The sequence below is a fragment of the Herpailurus yagouaroundi genome, unplaced genomic scaffold, assembly GCF_014898765.1.
Source record: "Herpailurus yagouaroundi ecotype Mexico unplaced genomic scaffold, PumYag 569, whole genome shotgun sequence".
NCBI lineage: Eukaryota > Metazoa > Chordata > Mammalia > Carnivora > Felidae > Herpailurus > Herpailurus yagouaroundi.
This window is the reverse complement of record NW_024412786.1, coordinates 589,208-596,593: the sequence shown is the minus strand read 5'-3', so window position 1 is coordinate 596,593 and position 7,386 is coordinate 589,208. Positions and strand designations below refer to the sequence as shown.

Below are 7,386 nucleotides of genomic sequence, written 5' to 3'. Positions count from 1 at the left end.
AATATAATTTATTGTCAAGTTAGCTAACATACAGTGTATACAGTGTGCTCTTGATATCGAGGGTAGATTCCTGTGATTCATCACCTACATACAACACCCAGTGCTCATCCCTTTTCTATTGTTTTTCTAGTCTCTATTTCATTTATTTCCATTCTGCTCTATTATATCCTTCCTTCTATAACAAACTGTGGCTTAATTTGTTCTTCTTTTTCTAGTTCTTTGTGATGTAAAATTAGGTTGCTCGAGACTTTTCTGTTTTTTAATATAGATGCTTGCATTTCTTTAAACTTCTCTAAGAACTGATTTGCAGCATCCATAGGTTTCGGTGTGTTGTGTTTTCATTTCTGTTTGTTTCAAGATTGTTTTTACTTTCCTTTTGATTTCTTCTTTGGCCCATTGGTTGTCCGGGAGTATGTTGTTTAGTTTCCACGTGCTTTTGAACTTTCCAGCTTTCTTTTTCCTTTAATATTTGTATAACGTATTTTTAGTGTAGAATTTCTAAAATAGAAATATAATTCATGTACTATAAACTGATCCTTTTAAAGTGTACAGTTCGGTGGTTTCTAGTATATTCACAGAGTCAGAGTCATGCAGCCATCTCCATGATCTTAATTTCAAAACATTTTCATCAGCCTTGTCCCCATTAGCAGTGACTCCCTAATCCTCCCTATCCCCTTCACCCCCTGCCCTGAAACCACTAATATGATTTCCTTGTGGATTCCTCTGCTCTGGACATTTCATATAAGTGGAATCATATACGGTGGCTTTTTGTTTCTGACTTCTATCACTTAGCATAAAGTTTTGAAGGTTCGTCCACATTGTAACATGCATCAGCATTTCATTCCTTTTTATGGCTAAATATAGCTATGTTATTTTTGTTTATCCATTCACTGATTGATGGATCTTTGAGTTAGTTATTTTCACTTTTTGGCTATTATGAATAATGCTGCTATGAACATTCCTATACAAGTTTGTTTTGTATGTGATATTTTAATATTTATGCTGTGCTTTCAGATCTGATTTGGTCCTCATAAACACTTTGAGAGATAAGGCAAGTCATACTATTTCCATTTTATAGGTAGAGAAACAGAGGACCTCAGATATAATAGCTTCATACATGCTAGAGTCAGGGTGGGAGGAATGGGTGAAGTAGGTGATGGGAATTAAGGAGTGCACTAGTCATGATGAGCACTGGGTATTGTATGGAAGTGTTGAATCACTAAATTGTACACCTGAAACTAATATTATACTGTATGTTAATTAACTGGAATTTAAATTAAAAACTTAAAAAAGAACAAAAGAAAAGCAAATAGAACCAGCTTTATCTTTCTTGTTGATTTCTAGTTTCTAACTTTCTGTTGTTTCTAACAACAGAACTGAAACAAAATACTTTCTGTTGTTTAAGCCACCCAGTCTGTGTAATTTTGTTATGGTAGCCCTAGAAGACTAAGATATCCCTCTTTCAAAACCTTTACAATAGCACCCAATGATTCAAGAAATTTCATCTTTGTAATTGTTCCATTTAAGTCATTTCCTGAAAAGGAATCTCTGCAGGCTGGACATAGATCTACTTTCTAAGGTGTCCCACAAGTGATGAATTTGAAATTCAAGAATAAGACTCTGAATAGCCAAAACCACCTTGAAAAAGAAAAGCAAAGCTGGAGACATCACATTCTGGACTTCAAGTTATATTACAAAGCTGTAGTGATCAAAACAGTATGATACTGGCACAAAAATGGACACACAGGTCAATGGAACAGAATAGAAAACCTAGAAATGAACCCACAACTATATGGTCAATTAATCTTCAACAAAGCAGGAAAGAATATCCAAAGGGAAGAAGACAAGTCCCTTCAACAAATAGTATTGGGAATACTGGACAGCAATATCCAGAAGAATGGAACTGGACCACTTTCTTTCACCATACACAAAAATAGACTCAAAATGGATGTAAGACCTAAATGAGAGACAGGAAACCATTGAAATCTTAGAGAACACAGGCGGTGACCTCTTTGACATCAGCTGTAGCAACTTCTCTCTAGATATGTCTCCTGAGGCAATGGAAACAAAATAAATTAAATAAACAAATAAACTATTGGGACTTCATCAAAATAAAAAGCTTCTGCACATCAAAGGAAACAATCAACAGAACTAAAAGGCAACTGATGGAATGGGAGAAGATGTTTGCAAATGACATGTCTGATAAAGGGTTAGTATCTAAAGCCTATAAAGAACTTATCAAGCTCAACACCCAAAAAACAAATAATCAATTAAAAATAGGCAGAAGAGATGAATAAACATTTCTCCAAAGAAGACATCCAGATGGGCAACAGACATATGAGAAGGTGTTCAACATCACTGATCATCAGGGAAATATAATTCAAAACTTCAATGAGCTATCACCTCACACCTGTCAGAATGGCTAAAATCAACAACACGAGAAACAACAGGTGTTGGCAAGGATGTGGAGAAAGGGGAGCCCTCTTTCCCAGTGGGAAAGGGGACTCCCATTGTTGGTGAGAAGGCAAACTGGTGCAGCCACTCTGGAAAACAGTATGGAAGTTCCTCAAGAAACTAAAAATAAAACTACCCTACAATCCAGCAATTGCACTACTGACTATTTACCCAAAGAATACAAAAATACTAACTTAAAGGGATACATGCACCCCAATGTTTATAGCAGCATTATCTACAACAGCCAAATCATGGAAACAGCTCAAGTATCCATTGACTGATGAATGGATAAATATGTGGCATATATATATATGTGGCATGATGTAGATAGATATAGATATAGATATAGATATAAATAATGGAATATTACATATTATACATATAATGAAATATTACTCAGCCACAAAAAAGCATGAAATCTTGCCATTTGCAATGACATGGGTAGAGCTAGAGAGTATTGTGTTAGGCAAAATAAGTCAGTCAGAGAAAGACAAATACCATATTATCTCACTCATCTGTGGAATTTAAGAAACAAAACAAATGAGCAAAGGGAAAAAAGAGAGAGACAGGCAAACCAAGAAATAGACTCTTAACTATAGAGAACAAACGGACAGTTACCAGAGGGGAGGTGGGCAGGGGGATGGGCAAATAGGTGATGGGGATTAAGGAGGGCACTTGTCATGGTAAGCACCAGGTGATGCATGGAACTGTTGAATCACTACTACATCGTGCACCTGCCACTAATATTACACTGTATGTTAACTAACTGGATTTTAAATAAAAACTTTAAAAATTTTTTAAAAAGAATAAGAAACTCTAGTCTGCAGAATAAATTCTAAAGATTTTTAAAAATCAACCTACCTTCTCCCATTATTGCCCTGTATATTCTGTAGATTCTGTATATTCTGTATATTCTGTAGATCTTTTGAATATCTTATAAGTGCACAAATATTATTTACCTTTTCCTATGATTGTATGCTTATTATTCTCTTGGTTATAAACTGTTTTTTTTTTCAATTGTTCACCCACTGCTTTATTGTCTCAAGAATCTTCCTTCAAGAGTAGTTAAAAGTTCACTTCTATAAAGACCATTTCCTTGGCCCATGGCGTCTCCCCGGGAATCATGGAACATTGTCTTTTTCATTTTTCCACAGCACACTGTGTATTTCTCTTATAATTATCTTACGACATTGCAGTGTAATTATTTATGTATCTATCTCTTATTAACTGGATTATAAGACCTTGAAACACTGACCTCATGTTTCACTTAGAAACTTATAAATAAAAATATAATATACAAATACATATAAACACATGACATTGGTTTATTTACAGCAATAGCAAAGAAAGTTAGTCCAAAATGCTATTCGGATGACTCAGTAACTCTGCGAAAACAAACCATTACAGAAAAAATACAATTTCCTTCCCCCATTTTGAAATTTCCTCATTTCAAAAATCTTAAGACCGCTGTTACGGTGTGATTTAAACTGTAGCAGGACTTCAGTTACCAAAAGTTAGCATTCGTTCACAACATTCCACTTTGATTTAACTGAGGATGCTTTTCTTTAATCTTTAATAAAAATGCAGTTCTAATCAAGACAAATCCCTGCTCTCTGCTCTTTACACAGGAATATCACAAAGAAGTTCACCCTTGGGCCTCCATACATCCCTTTTCTGAAAATACTAGATGATTGAACAGGTGTGTTTTAGGTTATATGCCAAACAGGGATATTTCCGTCTAAACTCTACTGACTTCCCAGGAGCCTGTAAGGTCAGGATCATTCACTGAGTAGTCTTTTAAGCAAGTTTAGTTGTCAACAGCTAAGTCTCTTTGCCAAATACATGTATCTGTGACTTTATGGAAACTATCTAGCTGCCTCAAAAGACTTGGGGTAAAACCTCCCACCACTCTTCTGTGTCGGTCAGGCAGGGCCCACTAAGGAGAAAGTGGGGTCAGGATCCATATGCACTTAGTGTGGGGGCACCTGGGTGGCTCAGTCAGTTGAGCTTCCGACTCTTGATTTCAACTCAGGTCATGATCTCATGGTTCCTGGGTTCAAGGCCCCTGTCCAGCTCCATGCTAACAGCAGGGAGCCTGCTTGGAATTCTCTCTCCCTCTCTCTCTGCCCCTCCTTCATTCATGTGTGTGCACACACACACTCTCTCTCTCTTCCAAAATAAATAATCATTAAAAAGATATATGCACTTAGGGTGACATAGCGAAAGGAAATATTTTCTCCCTTTGAACTTATTTCAGTAAAGTCATTGTGCCTCCTCTTACAGATCGACTCTTCAGCCTCCATGGCCCTTCAGTGCCTCCTGGATCAAGATGGAGGCCTGGGGAGATTCCAGATCCTTCAGATGATTTTCCTTTGTATCTCCAGCCTCGTAGTGAAAACTCATATTTTATTGGAGAACTTCACTGCAGCCATCCCTGGTCACTGCTGCTGGGTCCACGTCCTTCACAACGACACGGTCTCTGCTAACAGCACTGGGATCTTCAGCCAAGAGGTACTCCTGAGAATCTCCATCCCACTGGCCTCAAACATGAAGCCAGAGAAAGGCCATCGCTTCATCCATCCCCAGGGGCAGTTCCTTCACCTGAATGGTACCTTCTGCAACACGAGTGGGCCAGACATAGAGCCCTGTGTGGAAGGCTGGGTGGATGACCAAAGCTTATTCCCTGTCACCATTGTAATTGAGGTAAGAAGTCCCATTTAAATCTTCCACTTATATGATCAAAGTGTTTAGAAATACACAAAAAATTGGAGCGCCGGGGTGGCTCAGTCGGTTGAGCGTCTGACTTCGGCTCAGGTCATGATCTCCCGGTTGATGAGTTTGAGTCCCGCGTTGGGCTCTATGCGGGCAGCTCAGGTCCTGGAGCCTGCTTTGGATTCTGTGTCTCCCTCTCTCTCCACTCCTCCCCTGCTCACTCTCTGTCTCTCTCTCAAAAGTAAATAAAGTTTAAAAATAATTAAAAATAAATTTAAAAAAGAACTACACAAAAAATAGACTTGCTTAATACATTTAGTCCCAACGTGGACACTGCAGCCAGACTTTTCTTCATTCGTTCAGCAGGTAGTAATCGCTTATCTATACTATGACAGTCAAGAGTATTGGTGTTGAGGTTAGTGAACAATCTAAACACATGCCTGCTATCACATCATTCAATCTAGTGAGAGAGACCTATAATTTAAAAAGTAATGTTATGCTATAGGAACCTGGGTGGCTCAGCCAGATAAGCACCAGACTTCAGCCCAGGTCATGATCTCATGGTCCATGGGCTCCAGCCTCAGTTGGGCTCTGGGCTGACAGCTCAGAGCCTGGAGCCTGCTTCAGATTCTGTGTCTCCCTCTCTCTCTATCTCTCCCTCTCTCCCTCTCTTTCAAAAATAAATAAACATTAAAAAGAAATGTAAGTAATGTTACGCTAGATCAGTGGTTCTCAATACTCATTGAAAACTGATTTCCAGAGTAGAGTAAATCAGAACTTCTGGGCAAAGGATCCAGGCATCAGCACTTTTTAAGCTTTCCCAAGTGATTTGATGTGTGGCCAAAGATAAGAGTTACCATAAAGGTGAATGTAGATTGCTAAGTGAAGTCCAAGGCAGGGCTTCTGTATTACCTATAGGATGAGAGTAGGTTTCTTGAAAAAATTGTGTTGGACACAATGCCTGAAAAATGTGTATAAGTTAATGCAACAAAGGGAATTGGTGGTCTAAGAGGAAAATGAATAGAGATATGCAGGCACATGGATGCAAATGATTCAGAGGATATGAGGCACAAGAGAGTGAACCAGCCTCATTTCAAGTGTTGAAGCAAGCTCAGTATTATAGCTGTGAGACACCAGGGGAGAGTGGTTGGAAACAAAGGCAGGACCACGAGGGAGAGGATCCCATCCATCACATGTAAGAGTTTGGAGTCAATGTCTCCTAAAGGGTTTAAACTCTTCTAAAACTGCTGCGCTGCTTTCCTCCCCTTCCAGTGGGAACTGATATGTGAATCTCAGTCATGAAAATTGTGGGGGGCCGGGCCCCGGTGCCAGGCTGAGACCGGGTCGAGCAACGTTCCCTGTTGACTTAGCTAACCCGGTGGTTCCCCCTCCCATTCCCCCACTTTCAAGGGCATATGAAAGCCTTGTCAAGGCTGAGAAAGTTAATTCCTGAAGCCTGTGGTCTGCAGGTGTTGGCAGTAATGCTACCTCCCTTTTTCTACCCCGAGTCAGATAGAAACAAACATGGGAATTGTGTTTTGCTAGCAATCTTATCAACAAGGTCTTGTTGTGACCCGTCTAGAAAATGCACAAGAAACACAGAACTAAATGTTTGGGTTGGCAGCGATTATGTGAAACCTGTTTATTCTTAGAATGGCCTGACCCATAAGAGTCCGGATATAAAAGATTGTGTACAGCAACAATAAAGCCGTCACTTGGGCCATCAGCCCAGGGGACCCTCCTGTTCCCAAACTTTCTTCTCTCTCTTTTTTCTTGCATTCCCCTACCCTCAGGACCCTGACCTCGGTGTTTGTCGCGCCAGTCGCGACAGAAAATCAGTGGCCCGATTCCTATTTATAGCTGGGGCACTGAGTTAGGTTTATTCTAGGGAAGGAGCAGGGAGATAAAGAGAAGGGAGGGAAACAAACCACAAGAGTCTCTTTATGATAGAGAACAAACTGAGGGTCGATGGAGGGAGGTGGGTGGAAGATGGACCAGATAGGTGATGGGTAATAAGGAGGGATGAGCATTCGTTGGGATGAGCATGGGTGTTGTATGTAAATGATGAATCTCTGAATTCTACTCCGGAAACCAATATTGCGCTGTATGTTAACTAACATTGAAATTTAAAAAAGAAACCTTTACTGACATCTCACTGTAGGTTCTGCATCGTGCTATGTGCTGACCTCTATCTCCGACTCCAGGGAGCCACAACCTAAT

The 7,386-nt window shown here is 39.6% G+C and overlaps 1 pseudogene; it reads left to right on the top strand.

Moving 5' to 3' along the window:
• Positions 1 to 4,755: 4,755 nt before the first annotated feature.
• LOC121023727 (solute carrier family 22 member 9-like) lies at positions 4,756 to 7,043 on the top strand (annotated as a pseudogene).
• The last annotated feature ends 343 nt before the right edge of the window (positions 7,044 to 7,386 follow it).